The sequence below is a fragment of the Pyrgilauda ruficollis genome, unplaced genomic scaffold, assembly GCF_017590135.1.
Source record: "Pyrgilauda ruficollis isolate IOZ18807 unplaced genomic scaffold, ASM1759013v1 scaffold10, whole genome shotgun sequence".
Lineage (NCBI taxonomy): Eukaryota > Metazoa > Chordata > Aves > Passeriformes > Passeridae > Pyrgilauda > Pyrgilauda ruficollis.
Window position 1 is genome coordinate 16,880,610 of NW_024508101.1, and position 27,311 is coordinate 16,907,920.

The following is a 27,311-nucleotide window of genomic DNA, read 5'->3' on the forward strand; positions in this document are numbered from 1 at the left end:
CCCTTGGTCCTGGAGCTTTGTGCTCCTAGGCTTGGGAAAACACCACTGGTGTTCACCTGTCCAAAATGAGATTAAATCTTCTTTTTGTGTTAAAAAACCCAAAAATTTGCCTATTTTCTCTTAGCCCTTCCAGGCAGGAGCTTCTTTCTACCACCCATTTCTGTTATGTGATTGACTACTAATGCCTCTTGCCTTGTGAGTACTGTTCTTAACAAAACTTGCTATTTAATTTTCCAAATGGAATGCTGTCTCCTCCCACCTTTAGCTTTACAGATTCCTTTCCTCTCTTTAGGAGTTTCTAATTCTTAGGTTTCTTCACATAGTCTCTGCTGCTATACCAAGCATCCTAAACCACTTATTCATTCTTCCCAATGCTTGTCATTGCACTCTTCTTTCCTAAATATAGGGTAGTATGCCAACAGAAGGAGCTTGAGAGCAGGCTGAAGTGCTGGGAACACCACTGTTTACTCAGAGGAGTAATCAGCAAAGCCTGGCTGATTCCAGGTCGCACCAACTCCTTGCTGCAGGAGTTCAGGCTCACTTCTTTGGGAGCTGGCACAAATGCTCCAATAACTGGGAGATGTTGCTGACAGCACCTGCTCGGTTAGACATACCTGTTTCTTTAAGCGTTGTGTAAACAGAGTAGTAAATTGTGCTTAATTGTTGGCATCAGACCTGGGGAATCAGTAAGAATTATGGGGCTGATAGCAGTAAAGGTGCTCTGCTCTCACTGTATACCAGTAAGCTTTGTGTGTGTGGGATTTGTTGACCCCAAGCACTTGTCAGCTTTTGGAAACGCTGGTACTCGTTGGTAACTTACCCACTCTGTTCTCCTCGTGTCCCAGTGCCCGGAGTGCTGAGCTCGGCCGCTCTCAGGAGCCAAGGAGGATGTGGTAGAGTCCCACAGGTAGAGTGGGACCCTTGGCCAGCTCCAGCCCTGAAGCTCCTGGTCAGAGCTGGCCCAGCGCTCTGTGACTTGTCCTCCACGGGCGGCTGCTCTGGAGGAATTCTGGCCTGCCGTGCTCTGGCAGCGAGGGGGTGGCACGGAGGGAGCCCTGCTGCATCCTGGCTGTGTGAGCGTGCCAGCAGACAGGCCTCAGGGTGCTCTGGGGCTCTGCTCTAGGGAGCAGTGCTCCTGCTGGGCGCTGAGGGGACAGAGAGCTGTGTGCTTGCAGCATCTCGACCCTGGGGAGGTTTTCATGCTTTAGTGTCTGCAGCACAGGTGTGAGGTGCAGTGTGTTGTCAGCCTAGCGGAGGAGGTGTGATGGTCCTGTCCTGGCAGGAGTGGTGTTGCTCATCAGTAGGAATGGTGTCTCCTTGCCTTTTCTGTGTTCCTTGGAGAGATAATGAGACAAATTGGCCTGGAGAGATATCTCCAAGGGTGCTGTGCCAGGCTGGGGAGGAACTCCAGCTGATGGGAGTAAAGCTCTGCCTCGTTCTGTGAGTAGCAGCTATCTGAAAAGTTTTGTGCGGGTGATTTTGGGTGGTTTGTACCTTTACTCCTGTTAGCTGAGGAATAGTACTGAGGAGTTAAGCCTAGTGATGATTAATTTGAGTGAGGAAAATGCAAACGCTGAATTCTTCTTAGGCAAACAGGGGTCATGTAAATAAATGCCTCTGGCATTCTTTGTGGTGCTTGCAGACTGTCTACCAATTACTTCTGGTCTCTTGCTGAATCAGTGGGAGGCTGTTGCTCCTTGAGCTCCGAGTACTTTGGCGGTGATTTGGGTGAAATACAAATAAACACAGTTGGATTGACCTAGTGTATCTGAGCTCTTGGTATGCTGAAAATGTTTGTTCTTAGAATGTTTGTGCAGTGTGGAGAGCTCTGTACCTTAAACCCAATTTGCAAAGGACTGTGACCGTGTTTAAGCTGTGAAAAATAAAATATCAACCTGAAGAACCTGTGCTTTTAGGGTTTGTTCTGTGAGATTGAATTTGAGCAAACTACTAGGGTGCTGCTGGATGGAAAGTTAGTGTATTAACCTATGTGAGCACTCTAGGTGGGTGCACATCCTACTCTGGTGCCTTCTTCTGTCTGTGTATCTCTCTGTGCTTATTTGTTGACTGAAACTGTCTCTGGTTCAGCTTTTCTGGGGTAAAATTTTAGCTTGCCAGCAAGAAAGATGGTTGTATATGTTTGATGTTACCAGTATTTTTGTCAGTGGATTTTTCATGAGCATCTGAACAGATCTGCTGATGCAGCAGTGTCTGAAGGAGATGATCCAAGTCCCCTTGTCAGGCTGTCTCCCTGTGCAATGCCTGAGCTGGTCACCTGGAGAGCAGCAGAAAGTTCCCTGGCTCTTGTGCCTGGTTTGTGAGCTGTTCTGGGTGAGTGAGGAGGTGGAGATGGGGCAAGGTGAGTGGCATGGCTTTGATTGGAGTTGGGTAGGCAGCAGAGGCCTCGTTTTCCTGAATGCCATGTCCTGCTCAAGGTCACTTCAGTGCTGGTTTTTCAGAGCCTTGAGGCACCCTAGGAGATTCCCTGGAATCTGCCCATGGCAGCAGTGCATGCAGCCTTGCAGGGTTCTTCCGCATCTGGGGTCCTATCCCTGGACAATGTGGTGGGACCCAAGAGCCAGAGGGGCTGCAGGGCTACCAAGTGCTCCCTCATCTCCTTACTGTGGCCCCCTCCCCTGTCTGTGGAGAGCTCACAGTAGCTGCCAAGCCTCAGCACAAGTGGTGTTCAGCTGTGTGGCCCTGGCTGTGTCACTGTCAGGCCGTGCCAGTGCCAATGGCACCATGCTTGTCCCAGGGTGAGGTAGCAGAGGGTTGTGTGGGAAGGCTGAGCTGGGTAAGCCTCACTGCTGCTGGAGCTGAGAGGTCAGACCCCAGACATGCCTTTGTGCTGCCTGCAGTCATTTTGCTCAGCTGACCTGTTTTGTCCCTGGGTTAACTTTCTGCAGTTTAGTAACCTGGATTTTCCATGGAAGGAGCTTGTGAATCCCCAGCCAGGAGGAGTTTGTCAACAGCTCAGCACTGCAGAGGGAAAAGAAGGGAGGCCCATCCTGGAGGAGGGCATGGTCCCTGTGGTGGGTTAGATCAGAGCAAGTGGTCACCTCAGCCACCCTCACAGTTTGATGCTCTAAAAGGGTCTTCCTCTGCTTTCAGCTGGGCTCTCTTGCCTCCTCCCAGGGGCCAGCTGTGGTGCTGAGCTAATGCATTGGCCAGTGGATTCTGCTGATTTGGCGTAAAGTTGGTGGTTTTTTCAGCTTGACCCTTTATTCATTATGCAAGGCTTTGCGAGGGAAGGGTGTTGGACCATCCTTGGAGACAGGAAGCCATTGGATCAGCAGAGCTCTCCCTTTGTAATGGTGCTTTTGGCCATAACAGATATTTACTTTTTCAGGGTTGAGTTGTCCCCCCTGTTTCACTGTCCTGCAGGTATCCTCTAGGCCTGGGGAGTGATTCTTGGTGGGATTCAAAGTACTGTCTGACTTTGACATGAAAGAGGGTGAGGCGTGGAAACAGCAATAAAATTTGTCCCAGCCTCACTGTGTTCACCTTTGTTTACGGTTTTTCTTTAGAAAACCAGGCTTGCAACCTCACCTGAACTGTAAAAATGTATCTGAGTGAAGGTTTCCGCTCCTGAGTTCTCTTCTCTCCTCTTTTCTCACCTTGTGGTCTCACCGCAGTGCTTTTGCCGTCACTGCAACCCCAAGGAAGGGTATGGTGTGTCTTTCCTGCTGTACTTTCTGAGAAGGGCTCGATTCATAGAGGGTTTCCGTGGGCAGATTCTGAAATATTTTGTGTGCTGGTTTCTCTGAGCATTCCAGCAAACTGGCTCAGAAGCCCCTTCCTGCAGTCCTTGATAGATACTGCTCGTTAGGGACCTGACAGGCAGCATTCCTGCCCTCCCTCCTCCGGGGTGGAGAAGTGGTTACAGAGAGGTTTCAGTTTAGTCTCGCGTAGTTACAGGTCGCAGGAGTGCTGGATGTGTGTGCTGAATTCACACGGGCTTCTCTCTTTTTTTGAACTGGACTGTGCATTTCGACTTCAGAAAGCTTAATCTTCTGTGAAGTATGTTCCTTAAGGGTGGGGATTAGCATTCAGTAATTTTGATGAGAGTTTCCAGTAGCAGATACTGATCATTTTATATCAGTCCCAAGGGCTAGGGATTGATTTTTGGATGAGCTTGAGTGATAGTTTGAACCAGCGTTTCTCCACTGAAGTGTTGAATCATGATAGCTGATGCGAAAGCCTTGTGCTACTGTCACAACTTCAGATTGCAATGTGGGGACTGTGTGCTGCTGGTCTTTGCTAGGCTGGCCCTAATTGCCTTTTCCCTGTTGTCCCCAAATGGATTCTCACAGGCTCTTTGGGAAGCACATCTCTTTCCAGAGCTTCCAGGATTTCCTTGTGTGCATGGCTTCTTTGGGACTTTTCAATTTCAGCAGAGAGGGACCAAGATCCCTGTCTGTAGTGCTTGGTTATTCAGCAGTCCAGGATACTGCACAGATTCCACTTTAATCAGGGTGGAAATAGTTGTGAGTTTTTCCAGTGTGAACTTTTTTCTAAAGCAGCTCTTCAGTATTGGTCTCTAGCTGGGAGTTCCCTCTACAGCAAGAAGTTTCATCAGATCTTCTCTGAGTATTGCTGAAATGTGAGGTGTGACCTTCGTGTTGTGGCACTTGGGATTCCTGCAGGAAGGCTTTACAAAGGTGTGGGCTTCTAGGTGGGGAATGAGAGGCATATTTGAGGCTGCAGTGATTCCCTGTTCATGTCCCTTAGGCTTTCTGCTTAGGTCTTGACCTCTGTGGAGTGTGAGCTCTCTGTGCCGTAGGAGCCGATTCCTGCATGACAGACCATGCATGGTGTTTCCCCACCCCAAAGGAAATATTTCTAGTGGAATTTTTATGATAGTGCCTGGGGGCCTACATTAAGGGGATAAAAGGTAGTTATTCTAAAACTGTCTCTGAATTCAACTTCATAGGATCCTACCAGGAAGCTACACAGAATCAGTGTAGCTGTGTGTCTTTTTCTCTAAAAATCAGATTTCTGCCTCTACAGATACAGGTAAAGGCTGGCTGGAGACAGGGGTGGGCCTATGCCAATTCCAAGGGAGAATCTTCTTCTAGTATTTTTCCTAAAATTCAAAACCTCCTTTGCCTGTCTTTTCCTGAAATTCCTTGGCATCTTTCCTTTCTCCTACCATAGCAAAAGCTTTAAGACATGTGGGAAAGTATAATTGCAGAGGTACTGGCATCAGCTGAACTTAATGGGCACAAACAACTCATATAATTGATTTGTTTCATTAATTCTCAGTTTCAGTTCATTGAAAGCTTCTGCAGTGTGGTGTTTGTGCACAGAATAGCTGTTGTATGGGATGTGTATGAGGTCCTGCAAGTTCTGCAGCACGACCACAATGCAGATCTGCCCATCCTCAATGGGACAGAGCATCAGGAATGGGGCAGTCAGCCTTATTTTAATGAATGTCCGGGTCAGATCAGGTGTTTTTTAGGCTGGGCATTAACGTTTGTGTTGATGGCAGTAATACTGAATGATTGGACTGAGACTGTCGGGTAATCTAGTGTAAAGGTCTGTGCCATGGTGCTGTATGTGTTTCCATGGTATCGGTTCACTTCTCCAGGGTGAGCTGTGTAGCCAAAATGTGAAACTTTGTGTCCTGTACCTGGGGAATTTTGTGTTTCCAGTGGTGTTTATAAAGCCAGTGCTTTGTGTTTGTCTGTGTGCCTTGTACTGGTTGTTCTTTCAAGAAAGGGTTACCACATCTTAGAGCAAGATTTTGTTTGAATAGCAGGGGTCAGCCTCTAGGGAGGTAAGAAATTTGATCTGAGAATGACAATTGCTGAGATAAATACAAATCTTCAGAAATGTCCAGAGAAAACTAAAGCAACATGTTGTAACAGTACTGCATGCAAAGCCCATGAACCATTGGCACTAAACTGTAAGAAAAGGGTAAGAATAGGGCTTTACAGCCTCATGAAAACTTTGTAGTCAAAGCTAACATGAAAAAGGGCTTCACTTGCTACTGGCAATGATGTAAAATTGTATATTGAGGGATTAAAGCTTTGAGAAGGCAGTGCTGCTCCCCTGTGCAGTGACGGTGATAAGCCGGGATAAAAGTTGTGTGTGATTCTGTGTGCTGAACGTGGCAGAGGGAAGTGCTCCATGATTGCCATGGCTAATTTGGGCGTGAGAAGGTTTGCTTATTAAAGGCTCAGTCAGAGGTGGACGAGCTCCTGTGCTCTGGAAGCACTGTTCCAGCCTGTGATGTGGTGCAGTCACCACCCTCCCCGCAAACCAGCACCCAGCACTAGTACCATTGCACTGCACACCCCTTATTCCTGAAAACTGGAATGCTGACCCTCCTCTTGGTTCTGTGCTGCCCCACCAAAGCTCCTCCAATCTTTTAGTCATTGGATCAGGTGGGAGTGGTCCAAGTGCTGGCCTCCTCCTCCTGCTTTCCCTGCTGGAGCCGGGTCCTGCCGGGACAGGTGGGGCCGTGCATCTCTCACGCACCTCGGTGCTGCAGTGGCTGTGTGAGCTCAGCCTGGGCTGGCAGTGGGCTGTGCCTGGCCCTGGCTATCCCAGGGGACAGGGGTGGTGGTACTGTCCTGCCGTCACAGGAAGAAGCTGTTTCCTGCAGACCTCTGCGCTGCATCCTGGTGCTGTGTGCTTTGCTCCAGCGTGACCCAGCTCAGCAGCCTCCAGCCTTTTTCTCTTCCCTGAATGGCAGGCTCCTAAAGCCTCCCCTGGAGGTGCATAACTTTGTATAGGGAACTTAATCCTGCTGACTCCAGGTAAGCCTCTTCGCACTTTTTATGGATTTCTTACAGTCTGTTCACATGCTGGTTCAAAACCTTTGCCTTGATATGATGCTTCAGGAAATCCTTTGAGGCAGCTTCTCCCCTGAGCCACAAAAAAAGGCAGAGAACAGAGGAGGCAGTGAGATTTAGGGTTTGATTTTTTCTGAAGTTAAGATGAAGTCGAGATACTGCAGTAGAGGGGCAGTTCTGAAGGCACACCTTGGCCACACGTACCTGTGTTTTGTGATGAGTCGGTCAGTTCCCATCCTGCTGGAACAACAATCTGCCACCAGCACGAGGGAGAGAGATCATGGGGAGCAAGGCTGACTGCAGAGCTCTGCCCTGGGAGTGTCTTCTGGACTGCTGTAGTGTTGGGCTTGGTCACTCCAGCTGGGAGCACAGGAATGATTGCTCCACATGCTGAAGTCCTCGTTTCTGGTCATATATGGGAATTAAGGCTGGCTGGGCTGACTCCCTAGGCAAGTGTTTAGGGGTGAGATTCTTCTTTAAGCAGTGACTAAGACGATGATTATTGTGAATTCTGCACAGCTGACTCTGAGCCCTGTTTGGGACCAGCAGTCGTAGGCTGTGCCAACTGGAAAAGGTCAGCTGAAGCTTGGAGCTGCCTGGGCACACGGCGAGGTGTCTGCTTTGGAGCAAGGAAGAGCCACCCTCAGCTTCAGCAGAAGCAGATGGCTCAGCTCTGCAGCCTGAGCCCATCCAGGAGCAGACACCTTTCACTTCCCAGTGTCAGTGTCTACTCTGGTTCAAGGCAGGCACTGGCATGTACAGAAGCTTGTAAGCACACTGGTCTGCGTCTCAAAAGAGCTCTTCTGCTCCAGTCTGGGAGTGGAGGAAGAATCTTGATGGGAAACTTGGTAATGTAAATCTACTCTTAAGGAGCTTGAGGATCATCTGAAGTGGCCAGTGTCCTCCTGCTTGGGCTTTGTGGCAGCAGCCATCTGAGCTGATTTGCAAAGCACTTTCAAAGGCAAACAGTTGTCCTATTTACCTCCTCTCCTCAGTGGAGAGGAATTACCTGTGTCAGCAGAGCTGAGAAGTTATTTTTTATTTCAGGCTTGGTGGGGAGGAGTATAAATTTGAACTCTTCTGGGTGTAGCTAAAGATCCTTCTGGAGCAGAAACACAGCAAAACATTGCAGCTCCCCATCTGCCTGGTGCTCCTGCACAGAAGCACAGCCTTTTGGGGAGAATGGGGTACCTCAAGCATATGGGGTACTGCCAAGCATAATGCTCCAGGTTTTTATCTTCAGCTGGTCTCTTGGACTCAACAGGTTGCCAGTAGAGGCTGTTGGTGCAGGAAAAGAGGTCTTGCAGCGGTGTCTCGTTCCATTTGTGGTTGCAGGCTTTAGAGCAGTCCCTCGCTTAGAAAAGTCACATGAGAAAAGCATTTAATGTATTTTTAGATGTCTTTTAAAGTGGCTTAGTGGCTGAAAAGAAACCTGCGTCAGGTCACTTGCCTGCTTGCTGCAGTTTGCCCAGGAGTGCTCGAGCAGACTGTTAATGTGGAATGGATCCAGTGGGAGCCTTCTGCTCTAAGGGAATTGCTGTGCCTGCTACCAGGATGCAGCTGGCTGTGGGAGGTGACTGTAGCTCTCAGTGTGTGCTGCTCAGATGCTGGTTAGGACAATAGTGGGAAATGAACGGGAGATGTCCAGCTGAACCCAGTTTAATTTCTCTTCATCTTTTGGAATTGTCTGGGTTTTCCTTGGTGTCTTTGTGCAGTGCTCTTGCCCAGCAGAGTTTGTTGCAGGGTCCAGACTTGGTGTGCTCAGCTTCTCAGTTGGTTTGAGCAGGTGCTGCTGGCAGAAGAAGTCCTGCCTTTCCCTCGTGAAAAGGAAAAGAGAAGTGGTCCTGCAGACCCCACATCCAGCCTAGAAACTGAGCCAGATGGGAACTGGCCTCTTGTTTGTCTCTTGTTGCATTCCTTTAATGTGTGTCATTTCCCACATCCACTTCTCTGTGCACTGTAACTCTTGTACCGGCACAAAGGGAAGAGAGGACTGGGATGGGAGAGGTGGAAATGCTTCCTTGGGCAGTTACAATCATTAAAATGATGATGTGGCTGTCTGTGATGCTGCTGTGGGTCTCCAAGCAGGCTGGACCACATCTGCCCTGGGAGGAAGAGGCAGGGAGAAAACTTAGCCATTCCTCTCTCTACAGATTTTCCAAGTCTTTGCCAGCATGGGAGGATGCATTACAGCTTGCAGGCCCATGTTGCATGATCCCTTGAGATCTTTGTGGGCCCTGAATAGGAGGAAAAGTTCACTGGGGTAGGAAGGAAGCATGATGCAGTGCATTGGAGGGTGGAAGTATGAGCTGACATCCTGGGGTGCACATGTGGGTGAGGTTATTGGTGTTTCAGATGTTTGGTGGCTGGGCTCTCATACCGCTGCCTGCCAGGTATGAAGAACATTTTTTTCCAGGAGTCCTGCCCTTTCAGACTAAGCTGAAAGAATGGGAAGCAAATCAAGTGAGGAGAGCAAGGGACTTGAGAGGACTTGAGAGAAGCCTCCTCCAAAAGCAGCAGTGTTTATGTAACAGCTAGCACCAAATATTCATAGGAGATAAGCTGTGATTTTTACCTTGAAGCATCTGGTGAGGTGACCATTCAGTGACAGTGTGTAGGCTGGTGGTACAAGAGGGCTGGAAAGCTGCAGGTCACTCTTCTTGTTCTCTGAAACAATTTTGACCATAAATGATGGAAGTCACTGTCTAACAAGAGGAGGAAGCAGCCATACAATGTAAAACCTGGGAAAGGTGTGTGGTTTTCCTTGTTTACTTGCTAGAGTGCTTAATAATGGAAATAAGTAACTGAGGGGAGACTATGTATTTTTCATCTCTTGAAGCCTTTGACTCAAGACAAGGGGCAGCAGTGACTTTCATCAAGAGGTGGAAACTTCAGAGACCTGTGATCAGGTCTCAGTAGATGCTGGCCTTCAACATGATGTGGGCATGGTTAAGAACGTAATCTAAAGTACAAATGTTGAGCTTTTCAATGTGACCTGCTAAACTAAATTAGTATTTACTAAGGAAATTTGTTATTCTTGTCCCTCTCACTTAAAATGAGCGGGGCTGTGCTAAGAGCTCTTTGGAGATGCCTCTGCATCTTACCTAAAGCCCCAGACTGCTGCTTAATTTATGCCTCCTCAATTTGAGCCCAGGTTTCTGGAGATGAATTTTAGCAGTGACCCTGGAGCAAGAGCAGGGTGGTCAGTGGTGGGTGTGGCTGGTGGAGGTGTCCCTGGGGGTCCCCCAGAACCAGTGTCTTGCCTTGTGTTGTCTGGGCTGGGTTGGAGGCTGGTGTGTGCTCCTGGATGAGGCAGATGGACAGCTGCATGTGCCACTGCCAGGACTGCCTTGTAGGGAGATGTGCCGGCTGTTTCTCAGAAGGCTCCTGGAGCTGGTGGCTCCTGCAAGCCTGGCCCTCAGGGCTGGGGACGTGCACGCCTGGCCTTTCCCTGGGAGCCTTTTAGTGCCTGTATAAATACCAGCAAGCTTCAGATGCATTGCAAATTCTGGCCCTTTTTTTAAGCCCAAGTCATAAATAGGTTGGTGCTCACTTGTGGGTCCGGCAGAGCTGTCACTAGAAATGATGTAATGATTAAACTCAGCACCATGATGGCTTTCCTGCTGAGCTTCCCTCCCAGGTCTTGTTTTTCTGTTCTCTTCAGGAGCATCACAGTGCCAGGTGAGATACATTTAGACCCTGGAAAAAAAGTTAATTTAGCAGAACTCGCTATGAAGTGGCGTTTCTTAGGATGAGACAGACCAGCCACAGTCTGTCTTCTCCTTTTGATGCAGACACTGATTGTGCTCGCTCTGCTTCCCAGGGAGCCCGTCCCGGCTGCAGCACAGCTCTGCACTAGATTTTATAGTTACTGCTCTTTGGAATAAGTGTCATTTAAAAAGTACCCAGCCAAGAAAGAGCACAAGATGTAATTCCAGTGACGTTTGTGGATTTTTTGTTTGGATTTTTTTTTCTCCAGAAGGACAGTGGTTTCTATTAAAGGGAATTGGCAGCGCCTGGCCTTTAGCCCTGGGCGGGAGATGAGCTTTGAGGGTTCATCCCTTCGCTGCAGGGCCAGGGTGGTTTTCTGAACTCCTCAAACAGTGCAAAGCTCAAATCAAGCCATTCCTTGCACATCTGATATTTTTGTAGTTAACCTGTGAAGCCTTTGTGTACAAAGCAGAGGTCCTGGGAAGGTATGAGAAACAAGCTATTTTTACTCCATCACAAATAGGGCTTGGCATGTTTATTTTAGACTCCGGAGCTGCTCAGGCCACTGTGGGGTTTTTTATAGTCTTCTGCTGTTACTGTCAGATTAAAAAATCAGCTTGAACTCTGGAAATCACAGGAAAATAGGGTGCCCCGGTGTACTTGGCTCCAGTGAGGCTCTGAGGAAGCTGCAGGGAGGAGTCTCCTGTGTTGTGCACTGTTCCAGTCTCAGGGTCTCCTGAATACCAGAGAAGTCTTTTCTGAGCCACCAGCTGTCCATGGACCTCGTGCCCTTCTATTGCATCAACTGCCCTGCAGAGGAACAGTTCCCTTGCTGGGTGTCCTAACTGCATCTGTGAAAAGTCCAAGCTGAATAACTTGAGGAGTTCTGGGGCCAGAGCAGAGCTTGGCCATGAGGTGAGCAATGCTGCAGTAGGTCATTCGTGCCTCCTGCTCCACAGAAGGTTTGAGTTGCCAGGTCGCCAGCATAGCTTTGAATTTTTTTTATTTTTTTTTTGCTGCAGACAAGTGCACCAGGCAGCAGGAGGTGAAATTAATGAGACCGGCTCGTTTTCCTCCTGCCACTGGAGTCTGAAAAAGGAAGGATTTAGGTCAGTCCTGCTCAAAGAGTGGGAGGATGCATGGAGAGCCCCATCCCTGTCCCTGCATGGCCAGCTCTCTGCTCCTGCTGACGTGGTGTGGTTGAGGAGTGCCCCTTTAATTGCAGGTGTTCTTTGCACAGGCACTTCAACTTCTAAGCTCTTTATCCCAGTTTATTATTAGAAGTAATTGAAAGTGTGGCCAGTGGTGTGTTCACTCCATGGTGGTGGTGTGCACGGTGTTCAGTGGTGGGTCAGTGTTGTGCAAATGTGTAACACAAGCAGCCCAGATCCTCTGCCCATGCAGGCTTAACCTCTCCACTGAGGTGTGTGGTCAGCAGCCAGCCCCCAGCTCTGGGCTGGGGCATCCTGCTGAGCCCTGGGCTGATCCAGCCCCTTTGGGGTGCAAGCAGCTGACCAGAGAGGCTGCAGTGCTGCAGTGTTTATTATGAGATTCACTAATAAACAGCACTGGTACTAATTTCCAGTTAGAGCATTTTACACACTTAGTATTCTAAAGCTCATAATTATTACTGCTAAATCTGGCAAATGGCACCGCTTCTGAATGGCAGATCTGTCACCCTTCCCTCCCATGGCACTCAGTGTGCAAGTGCACCCCACTTTGCCCTCCCACAGCAAGTCTTTTGGCCACAGACCAGATGGAGAGTCCAACAGGTTATCTGGGGCATTCCCTGGCACCCTGGGGGGTTCAGTCTGTTCTTTGGGGTCATGGCTGTCTGTAGGTGCCCCTGCTCCTACAACAGGAAGGTGGACCCTCCTTTGTTCTCTATCTTACACCTTGTTCTCCATTTTTTCCTATTTCAGAACCCATCTCATCCTTGCCCATGTCCCTCCAGATTCCCAGGTAACAGCCCTGTATTACTTTCTGCTCATCACTTTAAACTCTGCTGCATCCATACCCAACCTGGTGTTTGTGCTACATAGGAGTATCATCTCTCAGCCTTATCTGACTCGATGTCACCTCAGTGGCCTCACAAGTCTGCACACCCCAAAGCTCCCCTACAATTAAGTGTTGTGTGTTGGCTACCCTGCACCAAAAACAAAAATCCCTAATGTAAACCAGTGTACTTCAGCCTTGATTCCTCTCCCCGTGTCCAATTAAGCAGTTTCTTAGGTGCAGTCTGCATACCAGTGCAGGAAATTAACATTTTTCATAGTTTTTAGGCTTACCCATCATCCTTACCCAGGGGCTGTTTGAACTGCTGCCAAAGATCCCTGCAGAGGTCCCAGCTAGCCATGGCCAGCAGTGCTCCATCAGGACCTCCTGCTTTACAGCTGTCCCTGAAGAATTTACAGCCTAAGCTGTAAGGATGGAAAAGGAGATAGAGGGGTCATGCAGCCCTGTTCTGCTGAGCAGTCACAGAGCTCCTCTAAGCTGATTTAGCTGATAGTGGTGAGGAACACTGGCAGGCACTTACCTGCCCCAGGTACCTGGCCTGGCAGGCATGTGTTCTCCCCAGCTCCCCACAGCACTGATGGAGATAACTGCAGTACCCTGGGGGTGTTTTCCCCCTCTCAGTTTCAAGAGCTTGATGAGCAGGAGGGGTGTGTGGTGAGGATTGGGCTTTCAGCTTGGTTATTATCTGTTCTGTTAAGTCTGGCTTTCAGAAATAGGTAAGGCAGCCAGGCTCGGAGTGTCTGGTCTGTTCTCCAAACAAAACACAAGCTTGGCGACAGCGCTGTGTGGTTTGGATTAAACAGGCCTGAATTTATTTGTCAATATTAATATTTGTGTACTGTACAGCGCCAGTGGAAGTCTGTGCTCTGAAGGTTAAGCTGTGTTTAGTTGGTGTCTGGTGCTCAAGGACCTGTGTCCATAATGGGATGGGTGCTGGGGAGCAGGATCTGCCATTCTCTGCTGTGTGCTGTGCTTTGGACCTTCCAAAAGCACAACTGCTGTGTCTGGGTTTTCCCTTCCGCAGGAGGGTTCAGTATCCCTGTGGATGCAGTGTGTTTGGGTTGAGGGGCATGGATTGAGGTCTGTGTGCAGACAGGAGACCCAGGGTGATCCATTTTCCCTGTACATGCTTCTTTGCTGTGTCTGTAGAGCAGCAGGGCCTTCGGGGAGCTTTGGCATGTCTGCAGTGTAGTTGGCTTGTTACATGCAGTACTTGTGTCCTGGCAGCCCTGCTCACTGCTCTAATGGAGCTCCCAGAAACTGCTGCCAGTGGAACGCACTGTGGCTTTGTCAATGACAAAAATACCTAGTTCTTGAGAGAGTTACTTTGCATACAGAGTTACTGGTGTGTTTTCTTTTGCTTATTGGACTGTAAAAATGGGGGGGGGGGGGGGGGGAAGATAGATTTGAAAATAAACCTATTGTTGTTGGTTTGTGAATAAAGATGTTTTAATCCACGATTAAAACAGGATTTGGTGTATTGGTAGAGACCTGATGTTATAATGCAGAATAAATGTGTTTGTAGAAAAGTACCTGAAAAAAAACTAAAAGTGATACCCTAGGCAGCGCAGCAGAGTTTTAAAAATCAGCAGCAATTTTGCCTGGCAGCCTGCAGATCTAAAATGTGAAGCATTGCACAGGATTTGAATAATATAATAAATTTTGAAACAAAGTGGTTTAAAATATTTATTTATAGAAAATATACTCAGGGACTGGAATGCAGCTACACTAACACTTAATATATTCCTGGAAGAGTTGTGTGGCTGGTCAGCGTTTGTTTTCCAAACTCTATTTTCAGCTCTTCCAAGCGTTTCCATAGGTGTTTTGGACAGCTTTTCCCTGGCGTGCTGCAGCCCATGGCTGCTGCCAGCAGATTGGGAGAGCCAGTGTGACAGAAGGGCTCTGTGCTGAGCCCCCCACCATGGGAAACTTGCTGCTCTTCCCCAACAGTCCCAGAGCAGGATGCTGGGGGGCTGTGACCTCCTTCCCCACCTGGCATGGGTCCCTTTCCTCAGGACAGGTGCAGCTGTGCGCTTAACCTTTGTTGCCAGAGGAATTCAGCCCTTCTGCCAAATGCCTCATTCTTCCTTTCCTGGGATGATCCAGCCTGTCCCCTGCTGAAACAGCCCTTCCCAGGGTCCTCGGTGACAGGGCCTCTCCTCCTGTGGCTCAGGGTGACCACCCACACTTGTCCTCCTCATGCACCCTTGAGCAAATTGCTTTATTTCTTTTATTTCCCGTGTTTGCTGCACTGGCTTCACCCTGGCTTTTTCCATCCTCCTGATTTCCTCAAAACTGGGAACATGTCAGGTGCATTTCTTCAACAGAATATCCCTAAGGGCAGCTTTTGAATAATCCTCTCGATGAGGAGGAAGCCAGGAGGGTTGGGGTAGAGCGTCTATAGCCTCCTTATCGCTTGCAGCCTCGAGACCTGGCAGGAGTTGAAATCCATGTGTGCGTTGCTCCCACAGAACAAACAGCCTTGCGAGGACTTTGAGGCCATGGTATAGTTTGTTTTTTGGGATAAAGACTACTTAGACATCTGGATTGCATTGGAGATTTTAGGGGAAAGATAAATTATTAGTTTGCTGTGAATGGAGAATGACTCTGATTGCTCTGTGAGCGAGCTTTTGCCAGCTCAATTCACGTTCTCGTGCTTCAGAAGGAGAAACAGCAACTGTGGAGGCTGCTGGCCGTGTCCTGGGAATGGGGGGCTGAGCAGACCTTTCCTGACCTTCTGGTGCGCTGAGAAAACATGCTCATTTTATGGGCAGTTAATTTATAGAAAGTTCCTGTTTAAATTTCCTCCAAGGCCGTAAAACCGGAGGACAGCTGCACGCATTAGCTGGCTAATCAAACACTGCTCACCCCTGGCTTGCCCTCCCCTTCTCACCACCACTAACTTCGGGTTCCTTCACGTGAGTGAGTGTGGCAGCTTTGGGAAGTGCACTCAAAAACGGTCTGCAGAGGAGTGGCTGGTGCTCGCAGGGTTTGGGGTGTCCTTTCTGAGCCACAGCTCTTGGGACTGTGCTGTTCCCCAGGAGCGTCCAGGGTCAGTCAGATTTTGTATCGCACTCTCCCTGATTTATAAAGACTCTGCTGTGCTCTCTGCCCTAAGGAGTGGTGCTGCCATGGAAATATCCACCCTGGGCTGAAATAAAAACTTTGTTCGCATTTTGCTCCTCTTCCAAGCGTGGGGAAAGCTGTGATTGTTTCCTGCTGCCTCCTCCCTCCTTCCCCAAAGACTGCAAATAAGTAAAACCTCATAGATTTGTTTCCAGTTGTGTCCAAGTTCAGCTTTCAGTGAAAGGAAATAATTTTAGATGGGTGCTGGGGCACCCGAGCTCCAGAAATGCAACTTTGCCTTGGCTCCCTGCAGCAACCAGCCTGATAGGATTTCAGTATGGGTATGTGCTCTAATAAACTTGATCCTAACAGCTAATTTTGATCTAGTTTGACAGAGAGGTTGGGAACTTAGACACTGAATCTCTTAAGAGCTCCTCAGAGCTGCTTTTTCCTATTCTGACAACAAGCAGGCTCATGTTCCACCCTCTGCTATAATTGTACCAGTTTATTTTCCATCACCTTCTCACCGTGTTAAAGCTAATGATAAAAAGGAGAAACTCCTAGGCCACATGCAGGACTGAAAACCAGAACTAAAACCTCTGCTCCTGCCCTCCCAGCAATATCTGCTGCTGCTCCTAACAGCTGTGCTGCCTGCTCTCCCTGCTGCCTGTGCTCATCAGCTGCAGGGAAGGCAGCAGAGCCCTCTCTCTTTTGGAGAAGTTGGTGTGTTTTCACCCTTACCTCCCTTGTGTTCTAGGGAGTGTTTGACCAGTGCAGAAAATTACTTCGGCTGTGTGTTTGGAGGCTGCAGAGACCTTTTTGGAGCCCCCTGCTTTATCTGCCAGGAATTTAATAGAGGTATTATGGCAGGAAAGAGCAAAGGTGAGCACGTAACGCCCATTAGAAGTTTCTGAACCTGCGAGGGCTCCAGCAATAAACCCCTTCAGCAGATTGCCCAATGTGATGCAAGAAAACTGGCCTGATAACTCTTCATTTTGTTTAAGCTGGGGCCTGTTTCCCTTCCTTTAAATCTCCTCTGCAGCAGTTGGGGGAAAAAATGCTGCAGAAAGAAATGCCAGGAATGTGAACAGCAGGTGGGGACTGGCAGATGTACTTATCAATCACGACAGGCTGACGAGTGGTTTATTCCTCTAAAGAGCTACTGTTTGCCTCCAGTTTGGTTTACTCCTGTCCTCTTCAACTCCCTCCAGCCTCTACCAAGGTTCAAGTTAAGAGCAGGGTAGATTTCCCAGTTCTGCCATGCTTGGTGCAGGACTCCCTGCTCCAGAAACCAGACGAAGGGGAGGGATGGAGGCAGACCCCGTAAATCACACTGGAAGGGTTGCAGCAGCAGACCTCATCAATAACATGCCACATCTCAGGGATGGGATTTGGAAGTTTTGCTTCCGTGGTGCCCAAGCAGAAGACAGACTCGATTAGTTAATTGAATTTTCTGCACTGTTGCTTTTCAAAACATGACTTCATATCTCGGAGGAGGCTGGAGTTATTTTAGTGGACAAAACCCTATATTAAGGAGGTGGTGTTTGAGATCCCTTGCATTTTTGAGTGAGAAGACTGACACTGGATTGCAGATCTGGACCTGTGAAAAGGGGAGCAGGATCCTCTGGTTCTCAGAGGGATTGAGCCATGGTTTGGTGTGGCCGCTCCTGATGCTTTGAGCACCTTTCACTTCATATGGAAATGCCTCTTTGTAGCAGGGCAACCCGATTTACATGAAATAACAGGCTAAGTGGCGAAAAGCCTTTATCTGTTGATCTCTAAGCAGCTTTCCCGGGAGTGTTGGCAGTGCATGTTACAAGCAGAGCAAACCTGCCATCACAAACGACATTATGGATGCTTTTCCCTCCAAGCTTTCATTCTGGCTGCTGTGCTTGTGTCAGAATTCATGTGTTGTCCCAGTGCTTCGGATGCACTCCGTTTCTGTGCACGGGTGCAAAGCCCGGGATAAGCCATAGGCTTGCAGGTGATGTGATTAGACCTCTCCTTCCTTCAATGGCATGCAGGTATTTTCCCTGGCTCCTTCAGCTGGTATGGATCTTGCTGTTGTCTGCAGTGCTCCGGGCACCCAGCTCCAGTTCGCAGTGATTTGCCTTTGTAGGGGCGTTGCTGATGTTGATAGTTATCTTAAAGAAAAATGAGGGCACATCTGCCCCAAGCTGCCTTATCAGTTTTTCTTCAGATTGTTGCTTGGTTTTGTGAAAGAGCAGTGGAAGAAATAGCTTTTCCCAGGAATAAGCACATGAGAATAAGGGAGCAGGCAGGGCTACGACACAGAATAAAGATCTCAGAAACATCCCTTTTTCCAGCAGCAAAATGCTCTTTTCAAATTCTGCTCCCAGGGCACCACCTTGGCTAACGGGGGAGGCTTGTGTTGGGAGGCGCTGCCTTCAGGTTTTAGAGCAGCTCAGCAGCAGCTGAAGCAACAGTTCCTGTCACGGTGCCATTCCCGGTGCTAGCTGACTGCATCCTGCGGGAGCACCTTGCCCCGTGGGCCCTGGCAGCCGGCTGCTGCCCTGCCCTGCCCTGCCCTGCCCGCGGGCAGTGGGCAGCGGTGGGCGATGCTCCTTCCCGGCTGCAGCGGCACTAACCAGGGAGGGCACGTCCAGATGCCACCAGCCACACAGCACACGCCCCAGGAGCTGCCTCCCACTTGCAGCCATTTGGCCAGAGCTCCGTCGTGCAGGATTTTCCCAAATCAGCTCCCATTTGGAGTGGATCCAGGCTCTGGGTGTGGGGTGGCCTGCTGTAGCTGCTGGGGCAGTTTTGCCTCCGCAGGGCAGCGTGGAGCAGCGGTGTCTGGGTGACACCGGTCACACTGCCTGCCACTGAGTCTGTTTGGAGTCTTAATTCTTGAACTTAACTGCTCCACTGGAATTTCCCATGCCGAATTTCCATGCTGTGTCCCTGCCTCAGGCTTTGTTTCAGCTTTTCAGCAGAAGCAGTTCAGCCATTTCCAAGAGATAAAAGATTTTTTAAAAAGTTTTATTTTGTCAGTATTTAAAAACCAAACAGCCCCTAACTGCTTGCATTGAGAGGTGCTTGGGTGGCACAAAGGCTGCATGGAAGGTTGGCAGCCCCAGGCTCTGATTGCAATAGTGTGCCATCTCCCCCCTCCCAGCAAAATGCCCAGTATCTTATGGATCTTATCGGGTTACAGGCGTCTAGAAGGCTCCCAGTTCACCAGTGCTTTGTAGACTGGTTTTCATAGATCCTGTCCATCCAGGACCTCCTCCAGCCCGGGGCCAGAGGGACTGAATGAGAGTGGGAGGGAGGTGCTGCCTCTGCCACTGTCCCAGTGCTGGGAGCAGGAGCCAGTCTCTGCTGGGCTGCTTGCTGACAGTCATGGGTGGGTGATGGGCTCACCTGTCTCAAAGGCAGAAGCTGGAGCAGAGGTGGAGAACAGCAGTAAATTGTGGGACCAGCTCACGGACTACCTTAATTCTCAGGTATTCTGACTTTTTAACTCATTATTTGCAGCCTTGAGGTTTTAGATGTTGCCTTTATTGCCTAGAGCAGCATCATGCTCTGTTGGGAGAGGGGGATTTAGGCTCAGTCTACAGCAGTGAGCAAAGCTCCTGGCTGACATAAGGTCTTGAGGAATAAGTGAGAGGCAGTCTGGCTGCTGCTGCTGCTGCCTGCAGTAGGAGGCCTCATCATTACCTTTGAAAGCGTTTTTTGATTGTGTGTGGAAGGTGTCTCAGATCTGTAACCTGGATTTGTTTGCTCTGAACAGTTGACTCTGGTGATACCGCGGCGTGGACAGTGTGGTCCCTGATCAAAGAGCTGCTAAGTGAGTGCTTGGTGACTGTAACTAGTAAGCCAGGTTATTTTTGGCATAGCGTCTCTGCTTTCTAAGGGATGGACTGAGCTGCTAAAACCACATTTTCCCCCTACAACCCATTATGAAGTTCAGAAGAGGCCAATCTAGAGCTGCTCTTCAAATGTGGGCTGTTGTAGAGATCCTGGCTGTGGTGTAATTAGGTTTTTATTTTTGAGCTCTAAGCCCAGCCCCTCCAGGTGAGGGAATAGGGGCTGTGACCAGCCTTTGTAGCTGGCTCAGCTGAATTACTTTTAAGTTCTCTGCCTACAGATGGACCATTCTGCATCCTCCAAATGCTCTACAAGGTGCAAGAAGGTCCTGCAGGACTGACCTGATCTATCCCCGAGCCAACAGTCTGTTGAAGACAGTGAGCCAAGGAAATACTGTATAACCACTGAAGTTAGCAGAAGCAAAGCAAAGCTTTGGTGCATGCCGTTGGTACCTAATTGCTGCGCTTGCCACCTGGGGATTGGAATTGCTCTCTGGAACCTGAATGGGATGTACTGTCATAAGCAGTTTAATTGTCTCCCCACATCTGCAGCAGCTCTGTAAAGCAAAGGCAGGCTGAACACACCTTCAGAGCTCCACAGCCTCCCTGCAACCCCAAGACTGCCTTTTTTCCTGCGGTGCTTGTGCATCTCTCTCCATAGAGCCCTTATGTTCTTGCTACACTGTTTATGTTCTCCTGTGCCGTTTGATAGCAGGGAGCCCTCGGGTTTTTCTGGGAAGTGTTTCAGGCTTTACTGGGATATAGGTGCAGCCATAGGAACGTGACTGTGAGAACAGCAAGGATAGTCCAGTGGGTGCTAAGTAACAGGATGCCCTCTTGAACTAATTACTGGGTTTTGGACATCGCATTAGCGATGAAGGTCAGGCGAGTGCTGAGCCGAAATCAAAGTGAGAGTGGCTTGGGGGGTGGATTCAGAAGTGATTAAGGACAAATGCGTTTGTCTGCTGTTACACAGCTCCGGGAACGCTTAGGGCTGATGTGGGTGGCTGCTGTCATTTCTCTCCCCAGGTCATCAGCACAGAGTGTGCCTGGGGCTGGGCTCTGCTCTCTTCTGGGTGCCCCAAGGCAGAACGGCTGGTTCTGTGGGAGCAGAGCTCCAAGTAGTGGAAAAAGGGGCGTAGGGGCACTGCTGTTACAAAAGGGTTACAAGAGTATGTCTAACTTGGCTAAGATGTGGAGAGTGGTCTTTGGGTGTTCAGACAAGAAAGGTGATGCTTGGCTCAGAGGGGATCAAACTATTACAAAACCCAGCTGAGTGCTGGTTTAATTTTCCTTGTTGCCTCAGAATGGCATCCGACTCTGTTTTCCTGGGGCATACATTGGAGCTCTGATGACTTTGCCCCCATTCTTGGGATTCTTGCAGAAGGAGTCATCCCATGCTCCACGGTGTTTCTTTGCACTGGGAAAGAAGTCAGCACAGGATCTGCCCCATCTTATTCCATTTTTTCTCTTTATAACTTAAATTCATATTTTGATCTGCCCACTTCAGTTGCCACAGCTGCTGCCATCTTGCTTGTCAGTGTGCAGCTGTGAGTCTGTGCTGCTGTCCCCTCACAGCCATCCGGATTGTCACCTGGGAAGCTGTGGGACACTGTGTCAGTGGGCTGGGCAAGCAGCTTTGGTCTCCTGTGTAAAAACTGCTTTGCAAGACAAAATAGAGGGATGCAGCCTGTGCTCACACTATTTGAAACACACTGTAATTTAGGGATTTTTTCCTCATAGACACTGAGATGTTGCTTTCAACATCTCTGACCTGTACAAGATGGAGGAGGGAAAAATTACTGGATTTTTTTCTGCTGTGGCTAAACCTCAGGGCCATTTTTTGAGGTCTGATTCCAGACACCATGCCAGCTAGTTAACTATTGCAAATGTGTTACACTGCACAGGCTCTGTGGCTGCTTACAGAAGGAAAACAGAAGTTTACCTTGCCTTGTCCTTGCAGTCTCTCTGCCTCCCCTTTTCCTATGAATGCTCTTAACCCAGTTTGTCCTTGGGTCCCAGTTTTAAATAACTTGTCTGGTGTCTGAGCAGGACAGTTTGATCCTATTTTTAAGTCCTTTGGACTTTTTTGTCAGTGGAATTTGGGATCTGGGAATGGCAGGATGTTTATTTTGGAATTGCTGCAGGGGGATTGCTCAGAGCATCCCTTGAAACTGCTTTGTGAGAGAGAGAAGCAGGTTACCCTGCCCAGTATTTAGTTAACCTTGCTTTGTGCTGTCAGGGTTGTTTCTCTGGCCCTTCTTGTCCAGATCCTGAATGCATGATTACTGATTTAAGGAATGAGCTTGAGCTATGGCTGAATGTGTCCTGTTATCTGGAGGGATGGGGCAGAATGTCAGTGTTTTAAAAAAAGCCTGAATCTCACTGATACTCACTGCAGTGAATAAGTCCAGTCTCGCCTTGAAATGAACTTATCTCTTGATTTCTCAATTCCAGAGCAGGGTGGGGAGAAAAGCTGGAGCTGTCTCTGTGCCAGTGGACCTGTGATGAGCAGCTCCAGTCTTCCCTGCTCCTGGATGAAGTCTTTGAGGCCATGGTCAAAACCAGATGAGGGTTATTTTATAATTACACAGTGCAGTTGAACAACATAATTTCATTCAAATATAATTTAGTGACATTAATGCAGCAGGAATGCAATGCAGGCTCTGTTAGTGTCTGATCTTTTAAGGTGCTCATCTTTGCTTTGTAATTTAAATCAGTCTTCCTGCACCAGAGCATCTGGGAAGGAGATGGACCTGTAAATCCATGCACTGTCCTGCTGCCTTGGTAAGCTTGCTCCAAAAGCAGGATCTGCTGCTTTTGGACTTGCCCTTTGAAGGAAAGGGTGGCCAGCTTGGGCCAGAGGTGACTGTGAGGAGCAGAGAGTGTCACTGAAGCAGTCCAGCCCTTCAGTCCTGGGCTCCAGGAAAAGAAGGCATCTATAAAAATGTGTACCTGCAGGAAGGGATTATTCATTGATGGCTTTTAGTGACTCCTGAATTTCTGCCTGTTTAAGGGAGTGTGTTGCTCAGCTGGATGCTGCTGATCTTTAGGGAGTTAATTCTTCCTCCAGAAGCTTTCTCTGCCTCTGTGACTTGGGAGCCATGTTGCTTCATTTCACAGCTTTCCCATTTTATGGTTGATGGTTAAAGTTGGAACATTTCTATATCCTTCTGCCAAGAAGCGTTTAGAACAGTTTTCATGAGAAACATTAAAAGTTGGAGGTCCACAGCTGATGCCCTGGCTGCTCTGCATTAGTAACAGGGGGGTAAATATATTTAAGTGAAGAGCTGTGGCAGTCTTGCTAGCTGAGTAATAAATCAGGGCTGAGAAACTCCATGAAGCTGAATCTTAATGCCTTGGCTTGGAGTTGCAGGGTGGGGTGGTGAAGCTGATGGAATGGTGGGATGTTTCTAAACAGAATGTGCCTGCCCTTAGTTACACTGCCACAAAGAACATAAATACTGCTGCGTACACAGCTGAAGTGCTGAAAATGGCTTTTTGTTGGTGTTGCTTTCCTTGGTTCCTGTCTCCGCTTAATGTCAGCTGTCTTTCCCTCCCCTTGGTAGCAGCAGCAGGTAGGGGAGATGCCCAAAGTTTGCCTCCATTCCTCTGCTTAGTGCCTCAGTCCTGGCACTGTGACACCAACCTGTAGGAAATTGTAGTGCTTGAGCACTTTCAAGGACCTGCTAGAAATATTTCATTATCTGAGGAATTTTGTGGAATACCCAGAAGGTGATTATAAACCCTTGGAATGTGGCCGTGTCTCCACAAAGCACTCCAGCCAAACAGCATTTTGAGGTGACTCTGAAACCTCCACTGACCCTTTCTTCTTTTCAGATTTGGGTTTGGTGCCTGCAGCCCTCAGGCTGTGTGTTCCTGGCACTGGAGGATCCCCTGCCCAAGCTGCCCACGCCTGGGTGCTCCTGCTCAGTACCATTAACAAGGCCAGTGCTTGCCTGGTGGCTGCAGTGCCAGCGTGTCCTGGGGGGCCCAAAAGCTGTTCTAGGGATGAAAGGAATGTGTCAAAGCACAGAGAAGGGTTCTGCCATGAGCCTTCTGAAAGGCCAGAGGTGCAGCCTCAGAAGGGTTTCCTTCAGAACAGGATTTGAAAGTTTGATCAAGTTTCCTAGGAAGGTGATTTGGAGAACTGCCTTCTCTTGTCAGTGTGTCTTTCATGTCTTTCACTCCTCTGGTAGCTTCTGCTTGCTAATTTGGCAGAAGGGGTTTTGTGCCTTATTTATATAAATTAAATAAATAAAAAATAGACAACTGGTGGGTGGAAGAGTTTTGGCTAAAAAGACACTGAAGCTCACCTCCCTCCTCTGTGTGACCCATTCAATGTGTAATGTACTCCGAAACTCCAGATTTAGTGCTTTGCTCAGCCTGAGTTTATCCCTCAGGGTCTTTCTCTTTTTGTAAGGACTCTTTAGTAGTTGTTACGACAGAATGTCCAGTGAAAGCTTCCTCTTCAATTAGGATATTCGTTGTTTCTTTTCCATGTGGATTCTCTGAAGCCTCATAAGGGGTTTTGTTCAGCCTTTAGTTCAATTAAGAAATCAAGCAAGAGATGTAAATCTTTTTAGCCTCATTGGTTTTGGTGCTCATGACTACAGCTGTAAAGAACATCTTCTGCGTGGTACAGCTGAGCAGCTTAAGGGAGGGAGTGTTTTTCTAGGCTGAGATTTCAAGTGCTGCTGGAACTTTGTGGATGATTTTGTCTCTTTGGAGCAAGGGGCAGAGGAAAGGCTGCAGTCACCTGTCAGTGATGGTGGCTTGGTTTAAACCTGTTTCTGAAGCAGCAGAAACCTCCTCTTTGATAGAAACCCACTTTCCAGCTCGGTGACTTCTATCAAAGGTCATTAACGGGTGTGAATTAGACTCAGAACAGCTGGTGGATGGTGAGTGATACCAGGGGACAGGACACACAGTGGTGACTGTCACAGCAGCTGCTCCTGCACATGTCCTTTGGCACTTGCTGGGGAACAACCTGCCTGCTCAGGAACACAAGGTCAGGCTCTGATACCTCGTAGTCCTCACATTTAAAAAGTGACATCTTGTGTTTTACTTCTTGTGTCCATGTGCTTTCTTGCCTTGTCTCCAGGTGCCCCAGCTGCCAGCCTGGTGTCCTCTGTCCCAGCTCTCCTGCAGGATGGGATGGCTTCTGCTAAAATGCTTTTCTGTGTTGCCAAGGTCTTCATTGCAGAATGAGTGACAAGTTCAGCATGATACAAAACTTTCCTTATTTAAAAGAAAGTTGGAGTCAAAACTCCCTGTTTTATCTTGTGCCTTGGTGCTTTCTGGTTTTTATTAAACCTTGGGAACTTATAAAACATTTGTGCATGTGTGCATGTATATATAGATATATATATGCACACATCTGTTGTGTTTATCTTCAAAATATGCATTTTTATGGCATTTGTATGGAAGGAGATCTTAGTCCCATCTTTTTTTTTCCATAAACTTTTCTAGTTTAATTTCCTGTGGATTTTAGCACTACCTTTAGCTTACATTCCCTTAAACATAGAATTAAGTATTAGGTTTTTTACACTGTTGCTCTGTTTTCAGACAAAACCAGGAGTTATAAGCAGAGTTTTTAGGGACTTGCTCTGGCTGGCTGTGTGCTGGAAACACAAGTGAAGCCAAAGCCACATTACAGTGCATGCCCTGAGGCAAACAGACCCTTGCTCTGCCCTGCTGCAGCTGTATATTTAGCCTATATGCCCTTTCCAATAACAGCCAGGAGAAGATGCCTGGAGAGGAATGCGCGTCATCATTTCCCTGAATGCCATCCCGGGATCAAGTGATGCTTGAGCCAGGAACACTGCCTTGGTAACTCTGCCTTCTATAAAATTGTCTGCCCCACCCTTTTTTTTTTAAACCCATGTGAAGTTTAAGCATTCCTGTTCATGACCCTATTGGATCCTTAAGAAAACCCATTTTGTTTGAGTTAGTTTGGTTTCTGGTCCTTTTATTAGAGGAGAGTGTGGGCTCTTGTTTCCCATCTCCCTTGTGTCCCAGTGCATCCCACTTTGTTCTCTTTGAGCTTCCTCCAGGAAGGATCCATTTTATACCTTTGATTCTCATCACTTTTCTCTGCCAGCTTTCCCTTGAGATGGGCCTGGCTCACAGGATGCAAGAGGTGTGGGGTGGCATTGTTGAAGCTGTCCCTCTGCTTTGGCTTGTTGGTGGATGTTTATATCCTAATTTTTCCTGGCTGCTGGCAGCAAGCAAATGGCAGTTCTACCTGACTGCAATGTTTGTAATTACAGGGGGAAAAAAAGATTTGTGAGGCCTTCTAAATACTTGGGAAGATAATATCTGAGTTTCCTTTCAACTGAATGCACTTGAAGATACGATCTGAGTTGGCTGTCTGGGAATAACAAAGTGGAGGAAGAGATTGATTGTGGTTGCTGAAACTTTCATCAAAGAGTCAGTAGTGTTGCCTAGCCAAAATCTGCAGCTGCTGGTCACTGCTGGTAGCACACAGAGCCTGCAAGGGGCCAGTCCAGAAGGGTGGATGAGCAGGGGGACATCCAGATGGTTTTCCAGCAAGTCTGTCAGGTCAGCCTGGAAGTGCATAGTCGAGAGGCACCTGTGGGTACCATACTCCTCCCTCCTGCTGGAGGCTGGGGAAGGTGCTGCCTCCAGAACAAGTCTTGCCCACAGCATCTTGTAGAGGAAATGTGCTCTGCAGGGAAGAAAAAACATGCTCCAGCTGCCAAAAGGGATCTGGTGTCCTTTGTGCTTCTGCTGCTGCTCTGCCGTGCCCCTTGCACGTACTCAGCAGGAGTGCTCTGGCTGGGGGTTTTTGGGACTGCCAGGCTGCTTCCTCCCCTGCACAGCACTTGCTGAAGTGCTTACTGGAGCATATCCTCAGTGCTTACCTCTTCCAGGAAAAGAAGTTTCTTTGGGAATGGAGTCCCCAGCTGGGGAGGACAGTGCAGTAGCCCAGCTTCTGGACAAATGGGGCAAAAAGGACAACTAGGCTCTTTGCATCTTTTGTCACTCTCACGGAGTGGTAATGAAGGTAGCAGAAAGCGTCCTCTCAGTGACAGGAAAGTTAAATATCTCAGTGCTTGCTCTAGCAGAATAAAAACTGCTGCAAGGTGTTGGTGGCGGTGACCACTTCCTGCACAAGTGTCACGAAAATGCCTGTGGCCTCTGGAACTTGAAAGCAACAAGTTAGTGACAGCGTGCAGGCGAGTTCCCATCAGCAGGAGGGTGCTGCTTATTTCCCTGCCCAGCACGCATTTTTAGCACTGCTGTTTCGGGTTTGAGTTTGTTTTTTTTCCCCTAGATTGTTTTTCGGCGTCAGGGTTTCCTGTTACTGACACCAGATGTGCTGGAGACGAGCAGCGCAGAAATACAAGAAGGAGGAGGATGAAAAAAAGCGCTGCTTTTTGTGCCGATGTCCTTTGGGCTGGGTGTCACTTCTGGGCACCTTCACCACATTTGATGTGGTGACAATACACAGTGGGCACACCATGTTGAAATGAAGTTTTAGGGTGAAGAATTGAGTACAGCTTGGTTGGTCCTCGTGAGCTGATGGTGTCTGGGGTTACCAGCTATTGATGGCTGTGGGGGGAGAGGGTGGAAGGGGCCCCAGGGCCTCAGGAGCACTGATCTGGGGCTTCCCACTGGGGCAAGTCTCTCAAGGTCTGATCTCTGATCATGAGCTGCTGCTGCTTTGGTTTTGGTGCACACGTGGCTTTGAGCAGGCAGCTGTGAGTGCAGCATTAAGCCAGAAATTACAAGAGCTTGTCCTCCATGTAAGGCCACCATCCCTAGAGGTGCCTGGTTAGTGTTGTGCAGGACAGGATGCTGTCACTGAGCAGTGTGGAGTGGGGAGCTACATCTGGTGGTGTACCTTCTGTCCTCTTCCTGA

At 48.6% G+C, this 27,311-nt stretch overlaps 1 protein-coding gene across 5 annotated transcripts in view; it reads left to right on the forward strand.

Annotated features, from left to right (window-relative positions):
* Nucleotides 1-27,311, forward strand: part of DAG1 (dystroglycan 1) — a 49,192-nt gene that overhangs the window by 874 nt on the left and 21,007 nt on the right. Inside the window, exons 1-3 of one of the 5 annotated variants that reach the window (XM_041466260.1) lie at nucleotides 11,149-11,426; nucleotides 11,534-11,620; nucleotides 12,434-12,473. The exons of 1 other annotated variant lie outside the window; for it this stretch is intronic. The gene's annotated coding sequence lies outside the window, so the exon portion shown is untranslated. Of the gene's footprint in view, nucleotides 1-6,513; nucleotides 6,765-11,148; nucleotides 11,427-11,533; nucleotides 11,621-12,433; nucleotides 12,474-25,232; nucleotides 25,256-27,311 lie in introns of those variants that run through there. 3 more of the 5 variants (XM_041466280.1, XM_041466286.1, XM_041466270.1) reach the window with 3 other exon arrangements.